The sequence below is a fragment of the Gossypium hirsutum genome, chromosome A12 (assembly GCF_007990345.1).
Source record: "Gossypium hirsutum isolate 1008001.06 chromosome A12, Gossypium_hirsutum_v2.1, whole genome shotgun sequence".
Taxonomy (NCBI): domain Eukaryota; kingdom Viridiplantae; phylum Streptophyta; class Magnoliopsida; order Malvales; family Malvaceae; genus Gossypium; species Gossypium hirsutum.
The window spans coordinates 73,777,961-73,799,290 of NC_053435.1; the positions used below are offsets into that span (position 1 = coordinate 73,777,961).

The 21,330-nt window shown below is 36.5% G+C and overlaps 1 non-coding gene across 1 annotated transcript; it reads left to right on the plus strand.

Moving 5' to 3' along the window:
- The first annotated feature begins 9,090 nt into the window (after nucleotides 1–9,090).
- LOC121211708 (small nucleolar RNA R71) lies at nucleotides 9,091–9,197 on the plus strand. The gene has a single exon (XR_005906927.1). It is a non-coding gene; the product is annotated as a small nucleolar RNA R71 (small nucleolar RNA).
- Nucleotides 9,198–21,330: the final 12,133 nt, after the last annotated feature.

A 21,330-nucleotide genomic window follows, 5' to 3' on the forward strand; every position in this document is an offset into this window, starting at 1 on the left:
ATTTTCCATTTTAGTCAATAAATTATGCTACATTTATCCATTTCTCTTGTTTCCATGGATTTCATGCTTACCTACACCATATTTCATATTATCAAACCCACATGCATTCATTCACTAGATATTACATTTAGCATTATTCTCATGTTCCTATTGTTAATAATGACTTCCATTAGGATTTAGAAACTTTTCGGAACATCTTACCTTTTGCCTATGATGCCCATGAAGTATTCTTCTTTAATTTTAACATACTCGCATACTTCTCCATGCTATTCTTGGAGAATATTGTTTTAACTTTGACTTTTCATTGCAGGTATACCATGTCAATTTCACGTGGCAAGAAGACCATCGTCCCCACTTCAAAAAAAATAGAAGGGACCTAGAGCCACATCGGCAAGTGCATCAACTGAAATTCGCCACCCTTTCCTTCAATTTCCCGTGGGACCCCAGGAAGAACTGTGTCAGATACTCTGGGCTCAACCCCTAGGTGTGGCCCGCTGCATTGATTGGGCCACACTTGAGCAAATCCAAATGGCTGACACAGTTCGGGCCCTCTTGATGACTGACCCGTAGGGGCTCTTCTTTGAGATCATCGAGCCGACGTACCTCGAGCTCACACTGGAACTTTATTTGACTTTCTATTTCCAAACTGTTATGACAGAGTTTGATGATCCAGAATGGTCCAGTTTTGCCTCGGTGGTTTGGTTCGCCAGTTGAGCGCACCTGAGTTTGGAATTACACTGAGCTAGTACGGAGGAATTCATAGGCGACAACGAGCTCGACACCCTCCATCGCCATATCCACTATTCTCCTTCGAATTGTTGGAGTGCTTTAGTCCCTGACTCAGCCACCTATGACCCCAGTCGCTCCCTTGAGGTACTTACACGCCATCTTAGCCCACACATTGACAGGACGGCGAGAGAGCACCAGCGTTGTCAACACTCACGACGGTTACTTTTTATGGAGTATGGCGAACGGGCAGGTCTTCGACCTTGCCTATTTCGGCCTCCTCAACACGGCTGCGTAAGTATCTTCCCTCACCCTTATTGGTCAGATGTCCCCACAGGGCATCTTGAGTATGCTGCATATGAGGATGATCGAGCGACGACATGGAGTTGACCTTCCCCAGTACCTCCTGGTCCAGTCTGCCTAGGAGGAGGACCCAGAGGACATTACTGATGATGTCCCTCCACAGCACGAAGACCCACCATCTCAGCCACCACCCATTCATTGCCAAGTTCATGCGGCTGCTTTATACTCTGACATCTCTGAGTGCCTTACTCGATTTGAGCAGTAGTGTTTTCAGTGCTTTGATCACATTGATGCTACTCTACATCAGATTTGTCAGCACCTGCACATCTCATCGCCACCACCACCTCGCGAACCATCCGGCGATGATGATGTTTAAAGACTTTTTATTTTTATTTTCACTTTTATCTTTATTTATCTTCTTAAAGTAATTTTTATTTTATTTTCCTTTAATACTATTTCATTTTTAGATTTTATAATTTTTCTTGAACAATTTTTACTTTCGGCTATTTCTTTGAGTAATTATGCCTCTTTATATTTTCTAAAAAGTTCTTGATTCTATCACAGTTATAAAGATCTCCAAAGCTCACTATTACTTAGGAACTTGCAACTCTATTGGAAAAGGTTCTCCACAACTGTCATGTATTGCCTGACCACTATGATAACCTCTTCGCTGGACACTGTGGTTGTGGAACCCAACCTCTACCACCACCGGAGTATCCTCCTCTAATCTCATCATTGCCTTGGCCTATTATTCTCTATAACTCCAATTCAAGGAGTCCATTCATCATTCAGGAAGTTTCACTTCTCTCCCAATCTTATGATTATATATCTATATTTTTCAATAAATCTAACTTTGTACATTGAGGACAATGTACATCTTAAGTGTGGGGGTCTTTTATATCATTATTAGAAAAATCCTTAAATTTTGTCTTATTCTCATGAGATCTTCTCATATCATTGTTAGAATAAATTTTGATTAATTTATGATTTTTATTGATATGTCTTGAATTAGAACGTAGGCATTCATGAACTGATTGTTTCAACTTTAAGGAATTAGAGAATCAAGCATGATAAATTGATTTTTTGAGAATTAAAAATTTTTAGGTCATTTCCCTAAGTTTAGGTATTATCTTGAGTTGCAATTCACAAGTTTAACATCAAAAAGCTATAATTTTTGTGAAGATCTTGAACCTTTAAAGCATCTATTATTTCTTTCATGCTCACTTTTATTGTTGCTTTGAGTGCATCAATATTGCATTGTTATTCTAGAACTTGCTTGATTATGCATGTCAAGACCACACTGTTGATTTGATATGTCAATATGATAAAGGCATTTAGGTTTAACCTACTCGCTTCACAAAAGCCTACCTTCGTAATTAACCCTTAGTGAACGCTTTTGAGCCTAACAAACCATCCATTGGTTTACCCTCAATATTAACTTATAACTCATTATTGTTGAAATCCCCTAATTTAATTTGATCCCTATTTTTGTCGAGATCTGATTTGAATAAATTGCTTAACTATGTTTTATTTTTGATAGCTAGCCTATGTTATTTGACTTGTTCTTAAAAAAATTACATACATATATATTAGTAGTAATTCTTTGTTTTTGAGCTTAAGTGTTTAATTCCATATTCTGAGAAAAAGGTCATATGTATTCGATTGATGATTAATTATTTTTCTAGTTAGGTAATTTTTTTTCAATTCAATCTCAATTCTAACCTTCTTTTTTAGCTTGTGACCACACCCCTAACCAAAGCCACGTTACAACCCTCTAAAGACCTTTTAATTGATGTTTCATCTCAATTTATAATAGTAGAGATTTGATTTTCATGTAAGCCTATGGTAATAACTTTTTATATTGACTATCGAGTGCTTAACTTGTCCTTAAACACCTCGAGTGATTTGAGTGAATCCTTAGTGAGGATGTTAAAACTCTGTGATATTTTGAATCAAAGGGAACAACTTAGATGAGGGGAGACACCTATGTTTTCGTGATAAAATGCTCAACTTAGAACGTTTGAAACTTTAATGTTCTTTTAGTTGAATTCTCAATGTATGATTACTTATGGTTTATTTTGAGATATTATTGATAAGCATTATAAGTTAAGAAAAATGAATTCTTAATTGTGAGTTGAGGATTTTACTTGAAGACAAGCAAACGCTTAAGTGTGGGGGTATTTGATAAACTGCAATTTATACAGATTTTTATCCTATGCTTAGCATATTTTTGGATGAATTATCCTTAGAATTGGTGAATTCGAGGCTCCTAATCCTTTAATTTCATGTTTTACACTTAAGTGAACATAGAAGAGTAAAAAGAATGAGAAACGGGCCGAAAACTGAGAAAATGGACCAACATGTGAAATCAACATGGCCTGGATTTTAGTACACTGGTAGAACAAACGCCCGTGTCTTTTTAGCAGAATTGAACTTGGATTGAAGAAATCACACATAGGCGTGTCCCTGTCGAGCCCAAGTTTAGTTCTATTCAGAAAAGGCCACTCTTTATGGCTTTTAGGCATTCTAAAGCCTATTTAAACACACTAGAGGAGGATTAGAGGACACACACGGAGTAGAAGGCAATGAATTACTCAAGGTAAGCCAATTGATCCATCTCAAAAGCCGGATTCATCGTCAAGACTGAAGATCTCCCTTCAATTTCCTTCAGGAGTTTTGGGTGTTCCTTATGGTTTGTTATCTTTATTCTTTTGAGATGTTTTCTTTTATAAATATGAACTAAATCCCCTAAATACCTAAGGGGAATAAAACCTAAGACGGATCTTGTTATTATTATCTAAATTGTATAATAAATATTTGACTTGTTCTTAATTCTGAATTACTAATTCTTGTTTTAATATTCCATGATTTTGATTCAAGTACTGATGTGCTTATTCAGAGAAGCAAAAGTCACTGTCTAAGAGTATATCTAACATAATTAAGTAGAGTTGATTGCACGCCTAGAGATAAGGTGACAAGATTTTGCCGAATTAGGGTGAAACCTAATAAGGGAATCCATAGATCGAGTTAATGCAACACTAGGGAGTTAATTAGAAAGAGATTTCAATTAATCAACCTAGGGTTAGACGTTGTTAGTCTCGAGAGAGATAATAATATAAATTAGGGATTACTACGGATCAAGTCAAATGAATAAATCATCTGATTCAGAGTCAAATAACAAGTGAAGTCTAGATGGATTTTTCCTTGGGTATTGTCTTAATCAATCAGTTTCTCAAAAGTTTTTTTTCCAATTTTCTTTTTGTGCGTTCTTAGTTTAGCTAATTAGTTTAGATAAACAAAACCCTTAATTTTTAGGTTAGATAATAAAAAGAAAGTTAATACTAGTACTTTTGGTTCCTTTGGGTGTGACACTCCAGTCTTGCCATAAACTATACTACTGTTCGATAAGGTGCGCTTGCTTTTGTCGTGATAATAGTTAGTTTCAAGAACGGTCAATTATAAATTTTTAAAACTTATCACACTTTGCATCACACGTAAACCAAAAAGATCATTCCTTGAACCTCCAAAGGTACATCCTTAAACAGTTTATTCACTCTCACTGACTGCCCTAATGGACTCAACACAGTGACCTCACTCATAGTGTTTTCAACCGTTATACCCAAAGTCTCAGACACAGTGCATGCTATATAAGAATGCGTAGACCCAAAATCAATCAGTGCAGTATAAGGTACATTATGGATAAAGAACGTACTCGTAATAACATCTGGGGCGTCTCCGTCCTCTCGGTGAGTGCAACATAAACCAGTTCTGGCTGCCTCACCTCCTAATGACCAGCACCTCTACTCGGTGCTCCATGACCACTGTCCATACCATTTCTACCTCTGCCCTGAGTACGACCTCTCGGTGGCTGTAAACATCTCTCGGCGGTTGAAATGTACCCATACCAGTAGCTTGCATCTGATCAGGCCTCCGTGGATAATCTCTGATACGGCGCTCTAACGATCCGCACCTCACGCCCCAATCCTTTTCCAGCATTCGTCCTTAAGGAGTCTCCCACAATTTGCACAGGGCTATAGTCCAAAAGCAACAATAGGGGACCCAACTCTGACTGGCCTAGCAACTCTGGCTTTTTTCTTAGGCCTCACAAATGAACTTGACGGCTTCGAATCCCTTTTGTTCCTACATCTTTCCTTTTCACGATTCTGGTGCTCAACGTGTTTTACATCCTCAGCAATCTTTGCCTTATTCACTAAAGTTGCAAAATCTCACTCACTTTGTGGAGCTATCAGAACCCTTAAATCATTCCTGAGGCCATTCTTGAATCGAACACAACTGATAGGCTTCATACTTTCCTTGGAATGTAGTCTTGAAAAATTTCCAAGTCAATTGGTCGGGCTGAGTTCCCTCTTTATTTTGTAAGCTACCACTGATAGGCTTCATCTCACAGCAGTGACACTGCACATTTTATTTTCTGCTCGGGGGTGCAGTCGAGGTCATCCATGATCCTCTCTGTGGCCTCAATCCAATATTCAGCCACATTATGGGCAACTCCAGCAATACCCTTGAAAATCTTAGCCCCATTAGACCTGAGTCGTTCTGTAACCTACCCACGGCCCACAGTACCAGTATTGGGCCCAATGACCCTCTCCAGAATTCACAACATGGCTTAGGACTGTGCGTCATCCCCAGTTGAACAATCGTGAGACCCAATTTCAGTCACAGATGAAGTTGGTGCCTCTCTAGCTTCAACATTAGGCATATGGCCAGATGACGAAGACCCAGGCCGAGCACCTCCACGGCCTCCACCGCGATCTCTTGTACCCCTTCCATGAGTACCTTTGGTGCTCATTATCGATTTGCGTATTATCTGTATTAACAATTTTATGCATCAGTTTTACAGTTCCAATGTTTATTAATGGATATTTTATGGAAAATATTATCAGTAATTCAGGGTTTTGTTTTTGCATATCGCAGTCTTACTATAGTTTTAGGTTACCCTAAACAGAGTATTTTAGTACAGTCTGTTACCTACAGTATTCTCAGTATTTCAATTTAAACAAGTTGTAGTTTCACAGGACTTACAGAATTGGCGACGGAGACTCGGTGCACCACACATTAAGTAAAGAATTTCCATGTATTTCAATTCATTTGAAACAATTCCTTATCAAAATTTCAAGTTTAAAAGAAACCCAAATCCACAGCTGAGTTTTGTAACCTGGCTTTAATACCACTAAATGTAACACCCCGAACCTGGCCTAGACATTATGGCTGAATTTGTGATGTCACATTGAAGAGTTTTCGAAAACCACAATTTCATTGAAAAATCTATTCTATTTCAAAACCTCTTTGTGATCTTAATGAAAATTTAGGATATCTTGTTCATTGATAAAACTCAAGTCATTTAGCAAAATTTTAATCATATTAGATTGTTATTGCACTTTAAAACAATGTTTGTTGCGATTGTGTGGCCATCTTCGAATCCCTCGTAGCACCGATCCGCCTAAGGATTACTTGTGCAGAAAAGTAGAAGGGTGAGTTTATGAAACTTAGTGTGTAATCCCTTAACAACAGTTAGTCATACAGTAGGCAATTACAGTCTGGGCCTAAGCCCATTTCAGTAACTGTTCAATTTCAGTTAGGGCCTTAGCTCATTACAGTATCAGTATTAGTGTGGGCCTTAGCCCATTACAGTATTAGTAATAGTAAAGAATGCAAACAAAAATCCTACCCAACCAGCCTCTATACTCCACTCCGTTCGGCCCTACACTCCATGTGGGGATAAAATCAACCCACCCATCCCTACACTCCAAAATAGCACCTGTTACGGCAATAAACAGTGGCTGCAACAAAGCTACCAGTACAGTACACTTCCTCCAATCAATCATAAACCCATCCCTATGCAACACATCATAATATCATGCATGTATGCAATATATATATAATGGCATGCTTGATTACAATCATTCATACATAAGGGCATAACAGTCATTTTACGTCATAGCGACATAATAGTCATTTATCAATTCGGGGTCTAAGTGTATTTACAGACCCAATAGTAGGTCTACAATCGTCTTGGGTGACCCGTGTAACCTTAATAATCAAATGGTGAAAATAGGCCCAAGGCCCACAATGCGGGCGCATGTAGGCCCACACGCCCGTGTAGCCCATTAAACCAAAAAATGGCCTTAGCTGAGTGAACTACACAGCCTGGCCCAATAATCTCCATACGTCCGAGTGGTTTACCTATGTGGGCCCACAAGCTCGTGGGGCCCACAAGGCCCATTCCGGCCCAACATGGCCCAAAGCGGCCTAAGCCCATGAAATCGCTCATAGTAGCCTCTACGATCGAGCACCCATGTTTATGAATTCAAACTACAACATGAGCGAGCGCACGCTCATGTAGTGTCGACGGTCACCTATTCCGGCTTTTGCTGATTTACGATCATGGCAGTATGGTTACACACCTGTTCACAAAAACGTGCGAATAGTCCATGAGTACTCCAACCTACATTCAATCACAAGTTTCGGTTAATCACATCCCAATCGACCCATCAAAGACCCCCACCAAAACTACTTGTCCAAAAGCTTACCTCTCACTTGATTAGATCAGTCGATTATGGCTTACTCACTGAATCCATTTGCAAAAGACTAATCAATAGGCCTTAGGGGTTATCTGCATTCCAACCAACCCTTATCAGCCATCAATCAATTAAACAGTTGAACCAGACCAAAAGTCACTTACCGAAAACGCAGAGTGTAGATGAGAATAAAAGAATAATCAGCCATACCCACACAAAATTCGAAAGTACAGAGAATGATAGAGGCAAAGTGGAACAATTGTACCCCTATCAGGAAACGGCAGAAAGAAGGAGATGTTAGAAGAAAAGATCCTAACAGTAGAGAGAAAAAAAAAGGGCATCATGAGCACTTACCGATTTGTCAGAGAACTCTTGCAAAACTGAAAACAAAAACATAAATAAAAGAGTAAAGGGGAGTAATCGGCCAAGGTACAAGATAGACAGAGGTGATAAAGGAAATGACTTGAAAGAGAAAAGAGAGAAGAAAACAATAAATGTGGAACTGAAAGAAAGAAAAAGAGTAGAAAGTGTTCAGTTTTAGCAATGCAAGAAGGGGCACTTGATGAAAGTTGAAAGAATAGAGATGAGGAGAGAAAGAGGTATTCGGTTAAGGTTTAGAGAAGTAAAGGACAATTCTCAAATGGTCAATTCGGTCTCAACCCAAAAATGCGAAGAAGAAAAAACAATAGCTACCAAAATGGAGAGCAAAATAAGAACAACTTTCAGTACTCAAAGTCAAATGTCATGTGACTGATTTTTCCAAAATTAGTTTTCCCCAATTGGCACCCCTAGCACTCTCCTCATTTGGCTCCTCAAATTTCTCTAACTAATCACTATCTATATCATTTCAAAATCTCCTAACTTTTCTCCCCACAATACTCCTAAAATCACTCACCCAATCTGTCCATAACTCTCTCCAACATAATCTTCTCAACCACCCATTCAAACTCCATTAAAACCCCTTAATTTCGATCAACCTAGGACACTCCCACTGCACTTGTAGCAAAATAAAATTGCACTTTTGCAACGCTAAGCCTCGAACCTCAGACCCTAAGGAACACTCCACACGCTACTTACCCCTAGACCAACAGGCATTTTATGACATGTTTTCTCCGTAATTATTTAAAAACCTACTGCCTAAAGCCAAGGGTTTTATTCAATTAAAAACAAAAAACTTTGGACAAGTCAAGGCTTGAACCCAAGACTTCTCCAACACTTGTTAAGACACTTAACCACTGAAGCAGATACACATTTGTGTAACGCAACATATAAAAATAATTACTTATAATTTGGGGCATTACATGAAGTAAGAGCATCTACTTCATGTATTCTGGTAACTCATTTTCCTGACGCTGCTCGATTGGTTAGCCATTGGTAATTGTTGCTGGCAATCCTCTTAACAATTTCATAAGCCTCATTACAAGACTTAAAAAGGAGAGCACCGTTAGCAGAAGCGTCCACTACCATCATCGTGTGAGCATTGAGTCCATTATAAAATGCCTTAAGTTGGATGTAATGTGGGATTTCGTGATGAGGGAACTTCCGTAATAATTCTTTGTACCTTTTCCATGCCTCATACAAGGACTCATCATCCATTTGTTGGAAAGCAGTTATCTCGTTCCTCAACTTAGCATTCTTGCTAGGCGGGAAATACTTCATAAGGAATCTTTCTACTAACTCTTGCCATGTGGAAATTGAGTTTGGTGGCAATGAGTTCAACCAAGCTCGAGCTCTGTACCTTAGTGAATATGGGAACAACTTCAATCGTAATGCATCTTCAGGTACTCTGGCTAACTTGAAAGAATCACTCACTTCCATAAATAGTCTTAAGTATAGGTGAGGATCTTCAATAGGCAGTCCACTGAATTGGCCCACTATCTGAAGCATTTGGAACATGACTGGCTTCAGCTCGAACTGTTGTGCCTCAATTTGAGGATCTTCAGTAGGCATTCTACTGAATTGGACCACTATCTGAAACATCTGGAACATGATTGGCTTTAGCTCGAACTATTGTGCCTCAATTTCAAGTCTCCTAATACCAGGATTAAGATCATTAAACACTGGCATGGCATACTATCTGAAAGCTCTATCCCTATCATCAGCAACAAGAATAGGATTTTGAGCATGGTTTGCTCCATTTCCTTGATTTAAAGTTTTAAAGTTCATTTTTTGGTCCTTCTCTGATTTGCTTGTCTTCTTCGCTGTCGAAAAGTTCGTTCAATCTCAAGGTTTATAGAGAGTAGGTCAATAATTTGGTCAATACTCAGAAACACATGAAATAATCACAAAAAAGATAATTAAGTTAAAAATTAAATAGAAAAATAAACCAAAATGTAAAACTAACAAATTCACAAATAATGACCTTTTAAAACAGTTCCCGGTAACAGCGCCAAAAACTTGGAACGACAGAAATGTGCAAGTGTACACAATCGCAACAAGTAATAAAGTGACAAGTGAATGTCGAGTTATGTACCCACAGGGACTGCGAAAAGAATTATTTATTAATGCTATTTAAAACATTTTGGTGAAGAAAAATATTTGTTTTGGAAAAGGGTGATTAAAAAAAATAAGATTTGAAACTAAATAAAAATAAAAGTTCTAATCCACGATTTCAAAATATGATTTAATGAAGATGACATAATTGTGTTAATTTAACTACATTTCTTTAACTTAGAATTATTAAACTCATGTCTATGTTGTTACAAATAAATTCACGGCAACTTGGTAATTTGCTAACTTATGGACATATTCACCTACACAAATCCATTCATCTCTTAACATATCCCAATGTTAATTCAAACGATTAAACAAATTTTAATAAGCAAACATGCTATGGCACATACATACTCATTAAATTGAACATTCTCTTGCATATCCCTATGTCAATTCAAACGATTAATTAAATCTAATAAGCACATAAAAGACTTGTGAGGTAACAAGGTATTCTTACCTTGAAACAGTTTAATCACAATAATCTTGCAAGTTATGCAAGGCAAGTGTATTGCCAGATGCATTGCTAATTTAACCTTCAGCTACCTTAAAAGAATAAACATGCGTTTAAATAGTTACTTCATTAGCTACCTCACAATTGTAATGCAAGAATAACTTAGGCATGATTTTACTTAATCAAGCATTTTACCGAGGCCTATAATAGCATAAACACAATTTTAATAATTTAAATAGATGAAATGCAATCAAACCAACATGAATTAAGTTCAAGCTAAGCTAATTTAATTAACCATTCTAACAACATAAATATTCATAGATATGTTCATCATAACAACAACAAAAATTAAAGAGATAGGGAACAAGAATCAAATTTGGTGTTTTTCCGTGGCTTGACTAAGTTGCTCCGTTCTTCCTTCTTTTTTGTCCTCACCAATCAAGGCTTCTATGAACACTCAATTGCTGCTTCAAAATGGCTGAAAAAGAACCCTTTATTAAGGGAAGAAATCGGCACAAGAGCAAGGGACTTGGAATTGGAAAATGAGAGGAGAAAGTGAGAGAAGAGAGAAGAGATGTGAATGAATGAGGGATGCTTTGAATAATCAGCCAAGAAGGGTTTTTATAACTGAATGTGGAAGCTAAAATTTGCTAAAAATAGCAACCAAAGAGCCACCCCTTGGCCGGCCATCTATGTGGCAAAGTTGATGGCTTCAACTTTGCTAAATTTGGCTTAGGGCAAATCTTCAAAGCCATAAATTGTGGAGGGGCTGATTTGCAATTTGAACAAGTCTTCAAGGGCTTCTTTACAGCTTAAATAATCAGGTAATGAGCTGAATTGGGTTAGCACTTGGACGGTTTTGGGCTGTCCTCTCCTTGGCCGATTCGGTTCACTTGGTTCGGTTCAATCGAACCATTTTTTCATAATTAATTAATAATAATTTATTAACCCAAATTAAATTGGACATAAATTAAAGTTAATTAAATTATGAATTAATAAACATAATTTTTTACTGTCTTAGGCTGGAAATTAATTTGCCTCGATACTTCAAATTGCTTCTCGGTTTTTCTTTTAGGCAGTGTCTGCCTAGCCATTTTTCGCCCTTTGTGCAAATCTGTCGAAAATAACCAAAATTCATTAAAAATAATTATAAAATTAAATAAATTTCAAAATTCTCATATTTTAAGTGCATTTTAATTATTTTATAAAAATTAACTATTTTCAACAAGAGTTTAACCGAATTCGCATGAATTTAAGTTAAAAAGGGTATGAAAAAGTGTATAAATTTTTGAGTTTCCAACCAACTGAATTAAAAGATTTGAAAGTTCAGTTGCAAAAATTGACTGATAGAGGCTTCGTGGGACCGAGTTTTTCTCCTTGGGGTGCACCGGTTTTGTTTTTCAAAAGAAAGACAGAACTATGAGAATGTTTATCGACTACCGATAGCTTAATAAGTACTATAAAGAATAAATATCCTTTGCTACAAATTGACGACTTGTGCGGTCAGTTGAAAGGGGCTAAAATGTTTTCAAAGATAGATTTGAGATCAGGTTACCATCAGTTGCGAGTTAAAGACTCCAATGTGTCAAAAACTGCTTTCCAAACGAGCTATGGACATTATGAGTTTCTGGTTATGCCTTTCGAAGTTACTAATGCACCTACTATTTTTATGGATTAAATGAATCGGATCTTCAGACAGTATTTGGATCGATTTTTAGTTGTGTTTATAGATGACATTTTGATCTATTCTAGTGATGAATCCAAGCATGCCGAGCATTTGAAAATAGTGTTACAGACTTTTCGTGATAAGCAGTTGTATGCAAAATTTAGTAAATGTGAGTTCTGGTTACGAGAAGTCAGTTTTCTGGGACATGTTGTGTCAGCATCGGGTATTCGAGTGGATCTGAGCAAGATTTCAGCAATACTAGATTAGAAGCCCCTAAGAAATGTTTTCGAAGTCATAAGGTTTTTGGGACTTGCTGGTTATTACAGACGGTTTGTAAATGATTCCTCTATGATTGCAACACTGATGACGAGACTCTTTAGAAAGATGTTTAGTTCGAATGGTTAGAAAAGTGCTAGAAAAGTTTTGATTAGTTGAAAGTTTTGTTAACTGAAGCTCCGGTGCTAGTTCAACTAGAGTCGGGTAAAAAATTTGTAATTTATAGTGATACATCTTTGAATGATCTGGGCTGTGTTTTGATGCAAGAAGGCAAAATCATAGCTTATGCCTCGAGACAGTTAAAGTCGCATGAAAAGAACTATTCGACACATGACTTAGAATTGGCAGCTATTGTGTTTGCATTGAAAATTTGGTGCCACTATCTATTCAGTGAGAAATGTCACATATATTTTGATCACAAAAGCTTAAAATGTTTGATGACTCAAAAACATCTGAATCAAAGACCAATGTTGTTGCTGATTGTCTAAGTCGAAAATCTCTGGTTGCTCTGCGTTCGATGAATGCACATATGGCTCTATCTGATGATGGCTTAATTGTGGCTAAGTTGAAAGCGAGACCGTTATTTATGCAGCAGATTTACGAAGCTCAGAAAGTCGATAATGAATTGTTAGCAAAACTGGTTCAATGTGATTTGAATATTGATTTAGAATTCTGAGTTGATGCTGAGGGTTGTTTGAGATTCAGGGGTCGATTATGCGTTCTGAGAAATTCAAAGTTGATTCAGATGATTTTAAATGAAGCTCATAGCAGTCGGTTATCTGTTCGTCCGGGTAGTAGTAAAATGTATAATGATCTGAAATTTCTTTATTGGTGGCATGGTATGAAACGAGATATCACGGATTTGTTTCAAAATGATTAATTTGTTAGCAAGTTAAAGTGGAGCATCAGGTTCCATCTGGGTTACTTCAGCCAGTTATGATTCCTAAGTTGGAATGGGACAGAATCACGATGGATTTTGTATCGGGTTTGCCTCTGTCACTGAGTAAAAAAGATGCAATATGGGTTATTGTTGATAGAGTGACTAAATCGGCTCATTTCATTTCAGTTTGCACAGATTACTCGCTAGATAAACTTGCTGAGTTGTATATTTCGCAGATTGTGAGATTGCACGGAGTACCAAGTTCTATAATTTTACCTTAACATGCATTAATGTTTAAAATTTTACCTTTTATAGACATACTTTTTTAACATAACTCAATCGAACCATACTAAACACATATGTAATTACCATAATGTAGTCTTATAAATATACCAAAATCAAACCATCTCTAGCCATTCCAATGGCTAGATTAGAAACAACCATTTACAAGCCAACAATTGGCCATGTTAACCTATACATGCCATTATACTAAAATATGTTTACTATTTATACCAAAACGAGGTGGTGGATAGTGTGATGATGCTCTGACCAATCTGCAACCTTTGCGAGCTTTTGAACACTATAAAATAGAGAAAAGAAAACCTACTAAGCATTTAATTCTTAGTAATTTCATATAACTGGAATTAAACTTACCAATCAGATTCATTTAAATAAGCATAAGAATAACATGCTTCCCAAAAAATTGACAACTTTTCCTAATCACATATACTCAATTAAGCAAGTTAGTCACGTATTTCACATGTAAATCAAATAAACATGGATAAGCTCATCAAGCTACAAACTTTCAAGTATTTCAGAAGCGTTTGAGAAATAATACTTCTAATCTTTTAATTTCTCATGTCAGAAGTTTTATCCATTGAATTATTGAAATTTCAATGGATACTCAAGTAGTATATGCGAGGTATACAAATCAGTGATCTATCAATTCATGTTTAGGGGTATCCGATAGGGCACATAATCAGGGAGCACATTCTCGAGCCACATATATCACAATGCTTAGATGAGCCATGTAACAGGACACTTGTCCGGGCTAAACAGTATAGCCATTTAACAAGAAGTTCAAGCAAGCCATGTCGGAAGCTCATAAGAGTCTATATCAGAATGCTCACGTAAATATGCGTTTGTGTCCGCAATAAATGCTGGATCACAATCGATCGAATCGTGTAATAGGATGCTTACAAAGAGCTGCGATAGTGCGCAACACATGTAGGGTCACTACAGATCAGGATGCTCACAGGAACTATATAACAGGATGCTAGAGAAGGCTTTTAATAGGATGCTTGTCTGAGCTATAATGTCTGCAACATATGCAGGACTATAATCAAAATGAAAAATTATGTGTCCATCGAATTTCATTATTCAAACGAAACTTAACATATTAAGACATTTTTGGACATGCGATTATTTCATAAATTTATAACATTCATATAACTCATATAATCACATACCACACTCTATTCAAGTATAAAATAAACACAATTTAGTTACATGAACTTACCTCGACACTTGTTCGTATTTAAAAGTCTACTAATTCGACACATTTTGTTTTCCTCGATCTAATTTTGAATTTGAGTTATTTGATCTATATAAATGAATTTAACATCAATTTAATCCATTTCATACTCATTTACATTCAATTCATATCCTAGGAAAAATTACCATTTTGCCCCTATACTTTTTATTAATTCCAATTTTGTCCCTCAGCTCGAAAAATGAAATTCATGCAATTTAATCCTTATTCCAAGCCTAATCGTAATTTTCATATAACATTTACAGTACATATATTTCACAAAATTTAGAATTTTTCCATAACTTTTACATCTTTACAATTTAGTCCCTAAATCCTAATTTCATCAAAATTCACTTTACAAAAGTTGTTTATCTATCAACAACTTTTCATTTTCTACCATAAATTTCAAATTTTAGCATAGTCATCCATGGAAAAACTTTGATACTTTGATAAATTTAGATATTAATTCCAAAAATAGATAGATTAAACTATTCTGATCACAAAAATATAAAAATTACTAAAAACGAGACAAGAATTTATACCTAATTAAGCTTGATTAGTTTCCTTTCTCTTTCCTAGGGTTTCCATGTAAATTTTGGGGAAGAAGATGATATAAAATGATGTTATTTGATATTTATTTCATTTATCATATTTAATTTTTCAACTTTCCACTTTCATCATTTTCTTTTTCTAATTTTCCATGGATGAATCACCTAAAATATCTACAAACTTTTATTTAATGGTCTAATTACCATATAAGGACCTCTCATTTTGAATTCCATAGCTATTTGATCCTTTTAACTACTAGAATTTGTGGTCCCGAAACCACTGTTCTGGTTTCACTGAAAATGGGCTATTACAACTCTCTCTCCTTAAAGAATTTTTGTCCTCAAAAATCTTACCAGTAAAGAGATTTGGATAGTGCTTTCTCCTGGTATCCTCCGGTTTCCAGGTAGCTTCTTCTATACCATGTCGTTGCCAGAGAACCTTTACTAATGCTAGCTTTTTATTTCTTAACTCTTTTGTTTCATGTGCCAGGATTTTGATTGGTTCCTCATTGTAAGCCATATTAGGCTAAATCTCAACTTCTGTCTGAGAAATAATATGTGAAGGATCTGACGATACCGTCGCAACATAGACACATGAAAAACATTATGAATTCAGTCGAGTTCTACTGGTAATGCAAATCAATTTGCAACAGGTCTGATTCTTTCAATAATCTCATATGGCCCAATGAATTGTGGACTTAATTTCCCTTTTCGACCAAATCGGAGAATTTTTCTTCCAAGGTGATACTTTCAATAATACCTTATCACTGACCTGAAATTCTATCTCTTTTCATTTAAGATTAGCATAAGACTTTTGAAGATCAGAGGCTACTTTTAAACTATCTTAAATTACTTTTACCTTTTCTTTAGTTTCACAGACTAAGGCAACTCCGTGTATCTTTTTCTCACTGCGCTCTGTCTAATACAATGGAGTTCTACATTTATGACCATACAGAGCCTCATATGGTGCCATTTGAATGCTGGATTGATAACTGTTATTATAGGAAAAATAGACTAAAGACAGATAATTTTCCCAGTTATCTTTAAATTCTAACACACTACATCAAAACATATCTTCCAAAATCTATATGACACGTTCGGATTGTCCATCAGTCTAAGGATGGAATGTGGTATTGAAATGTAACTGTGTACTTAGAGCTTCTTGCAATTTATTCCAAAATCAGGATGTAAATTGAGGATCTCTGTCTGAAATAATAGAAACAGGCACTCCATGCAATCTGACAATCTCAAAAATATATAATTCAGCCAATCTATCCAAGGGAAAATCAATACGTATCGAAAGAAAGTGTGCAGATTTTGTCAAACAGTCCACGATTACCCGAATGACATCTTTCTTTTTCAAAGACAAGGGTAATCCTAATACAAAATCCATAGTAATTCTTTCCCATTTCCATTCTGGAATCATAACTGGATGTAATAATTCTGAAGGCACCTAATGTTTAGCTTTTACTTGCTGACAAATCAAACATTTAGATACAAATTAAGAAATATCCCATTTCATTCTTGGTCACCAGTACATCTTTTTCCAATCATTGTACATTTTTTTACTACCGGGATGAATATACATGGTACCATTATGAGCTTCATGTAGAATCTTTTGTACCGGTTTCGAGTTCTTCAGTACACATATTCTGCCTCTGAATAACAAGCAACCATCAAACCCAATCTAAAATTTTGAATCAGAATTCAACTCGCACTGTTCTTGTTTAGCTTGTAATTCTTCATTACATTTTTTAGTTTCACAGATCTGTTGTAAAAATGTCAATTTAGCTTTTAACTTAGCTATAATTGAACCATCATCTAACAATGACAACCGAGTATTCATTGCTCACAAAGCTGATAAATACTTTTTGATTCGGGCATCAGCAACCACATTAGCATTTCCCGGATGATAGTTAATAACAAGATCATTATCTTTCAATAATTCAAGCCACCTACGCTGTCTTAAGTTCAAGTCTTTTTTCGACATCAAATACTTCAAACTTTAATGATCTGTGAATATGTGTCACTTTTCACCAAACATGTAATGTCACTAAATTTTCAATGCAAAAACAATGGCTGCCAACTCCAAATCATGTATCAGATAATTTCTTTCATGTGGTTTTAACTGTCTATAAGCATAGGCTATTACTTTACCTTTTTGCATCAATACACAACCTAAATCATTTAATGACGCATCACTATAAATTATAAATTCTTTACCAGATTCAGGCTAAACTAACACAGGTGCTTCAATCAACAAGGCTTTTAATCTGTCAAAACTCTGCTGGCATTTATCAGACCACTCAAATTTTACGTCTTTTTGCAACAGAAGAGTCATCGGAGAAGCTATCATTGAGAACCCTTTTACAAATCTCCAATTATAACCAGTTAGTCCTAGAAAACTTCTGATTTCAGACACATTTTTAGGTGGTTTCCAATTAATAATTGCTGAAATTTTATTCGAATCTGCTCTAATGCCTTCATCAAGTACTATATGTCTAAGAAAACCAACTTCTCGTAGCCAAAATTCACATTTACTAAATTTGGCATACAATTCTTTCTCACGTAGTGTTTGTAGCACCATTCTCAAATGATCAGCATGTTCATTTTCATCTCGAGAGTATACTAGAATATCATCAATAAACACCACCAGAAATCTGTCTAAATACTGAAAATTCAATTCATCAAATCCATAAATACTGTAGGTGCATTTTTCAAACCAAATGGCATCACAAGGAACTCATAGTGTCTATACCGGGTTCTAAAAGCTGTCTTTGGCACATCTGAGTCTTTTACTTGTAGCTGATAGTAATCGGAACGAAGATCAATCTTCGAAAATATAGTGGCAGCTTTCAGTTGATCAAACAAGTCATCAATACGAGGCAGTGGATACTTATTCTTGATTGTGACTTTGTTGAGCTGCCTGTAATCTATACACAATCTGAATGATCTATCTTTCTTCTTTACAAACAAAACTGGTGCACCCTAAGGTGAAAAACTAGGTCGAGCAAACTCTCTGTCAGTAAGCTCTTGCAATTGTGCTTTGAACTCTTTCAATTCAGTAGGAGTCATCCTATAGGGTGCTATAGATATCAGTTTTGTTCCTAGAACAAGATCTATAGAAAATTCTACCCTCTAACTGGTGGTAAACTAGGTAATTCCTCTGGAAACATATTAGGAAACTCACAAATTACCGTTACTGATTTAATATTTGATTCTTATACTTTAGTGTCCAACACATATGCAAGATAGGCATCATATCCTTTTTTGACATATTTATGTGCTAATATAACTAAGATTACTTTAGATAACCTATCCAGTTTATTAGATTCAACATAAAGTAATTTAGCATTCTGACAAATTAACTTAATGTATTTCTATTTACAATTCACCACTGCATCATGTAGAGTTAGCCAATCTATTCCCAAAATCACATCAAATTCATCAAAGGGCAACAACATTGAATCAACCAAAAAAAATTAACCCTTTACCATCAACAGGTAGTTTTTACAAATTTTATCCACCATAACATACTGGACTAGGGGGTTTGAAACTTTATCCACAAATTTAGTGAATTCAACAAGTAAATTTTTAACAGACACTAATTCCGTGCATATGTATGAATGTGTTGAACCAAGATCAATCAAAGTAGTAATATCAGTATAAAGAAGAGAATATGTACCAGTAATGGCGTCTAGTGTAGAGGCATCTTCTCTTGCATGTATAGCATATGTCCTTGTCGATGCTCATGCTTCAGATTTAACTTTGAGTCTTTTGTAATACCTCTATAACATCCTGATTTTTGGGTTTTCCGTAATTCGCGAGATTTTGGTAAATTTTTAAAATTTGGTATATGGTTGTGAAATTCATAATTGGAGTGTGTAAATGGGCTTATGGAAGGCCCATGTGATGGCCAAAACCCGGTAGAATTTTTGAATTTTGGACTTAAGAAGTTAGGGGCTTTGGATAGGTGGTCTTATTAAAAATTGTGGGTAAAATGTATCACAAGAGAGCATCTAGTAAAGTGGCTGAGTGACGCCACTAAGGAGCTAAAAAGGTGGCGTGTAAGTGGTAGGAGGAAAGCCTGGGTTCGATTCCCTGTAATGGCAAGTGTGATGTTAATTTTTATGCTTTGAGCATGCAGGAGTTGTAGCCGAATGGAACTATGTGGGAGAGAGTTTGAATTAGTCAAACGTATGGATTAAGGAGGGATAAGGGGAGAGATTTTAGGGATTTGAGAGGGAGATAGAGTTAGCCAAATAGAGGGGATTAGAGAGGGGATTTCGGAAAAAAGGTATTAGGTAAGTATTTTCAGCATTAGGGACTTAGGTTGTGCCGTTTTCTTCTTTAGGATTAGTCTTTTCTTTTTCTTTCTTCTTCTCTAGCCGAATCTACCACCCTTACATCCAGCATTCCTTCCTTTTCTTTTCTCCAAAACCAGCCCACTACTCCATTCCGTTCTCCTACTACTTCTTTCCTTACCTCCACATCTGCCGAAAAGCCGCAAAAAGTCGAACCTGTGAAGCTTGGTGGTGTCGATTCTTTATTGACCAGTAACCTTCTTTTTCCCTTCACGTTTTGGTGGCCAATCCCTTTATCTTCTAAGTTTAAACAGTTCAAGGAGGGAGACTGTGGTAAGTATTCGTACTCTAAACCGATTCAGTAGTAACTGTTGACAAAAGTCGAAACCCCTATAGTTTAGGGAGGTGGCTGATTAGAGATATAAGCCTTATTGGGATTTTTTTTTGAGTTTTTATGGTTTGTATAGTGGAGTAGATACGTTGGAGGAGTAGCAAGGCATGGGGTGTCGATTTGGATAGGCTTGGATCATATCATTAGACCTTGTGAAGGTAAGTGAACTATGGCCATTAGGGGTCTTTGGCCGAATGTGGTAAGGTAGATTTTGGGTTTGATAAGTATGATTTGTACACTAAAAATGGAGGTGTATAATTGTAGGTTGCAGTGGGAGATCTCGTCAAGGAAAATCGCAAATCAGGTGTGTAACGAACCCTCTTTCGTAGCTTAAATCGATATATGCTGAAAAGCTGAAATGTCAAAATTTTGGTATTTCGAGGACTCGTGAGCATGCGAACACTCATAGGTTAGTTAGTTTTCGCTAAGTTCGATGATCGGGATCGTTGGAGCAGGTAAGGGCACGATTTTGTGCACGATGGTAAGTTAGGCCTCGAGGGGCTGAAATCGGGCCCAATGGGCTTCCGGGCCCATTCGGGTAAATTTGGTAGAAAATGGAATCCTGTAAAATTGCACGTTAAGACTGTTAATATCGTTGTGGAATATAGGCTAAATGGGCCTAGGTGACTAAATCGACATTCGTAGGGCCCATTAGGGGTTTGGGCCCAAAAGCCCGAATTTGATAAAGTGCGTTAAAATCATTGTTTAAACACTTGGAGTGATTAGTAATGGTTAATGAACATGGAAACCCTGATATTTTGGTAAAATTACGAAATTACCCTTATAATATGGAAAATGACTATTTTGCCCATAGGTAAAGATGACCATTATAACCCTAGGGTTTAATTATGAGTTTGATGCATGAGACTTTGATATACATGATTGTACATGATATGCGCATGATATGTATGATATGCACATGATGTATTCATTTATGCATGGGTTGGGTTTTATATGGATGGAGGTAATGCAAAAGGGCTTTTACCCAGTTTACCGAAAAGGGCTTTGCCCCAGTTTATCCAAAAGGGATTTACCCCAGTTATTAAAAGAGGTTAGGCCTCCAGTTATATGATAAAGCAGCTATGCTGCCAGTGGAGAGTTTGGTTGGGTGGGTTGAGTTATTCCCCACATGGAGAGCTTGGTTGGTACGGGTGGAGAGTAGCGGTTGGTGGGTTGAGTAGTCTCCCCAAATGGGCTTGTATACATCCATTAATAATGCATG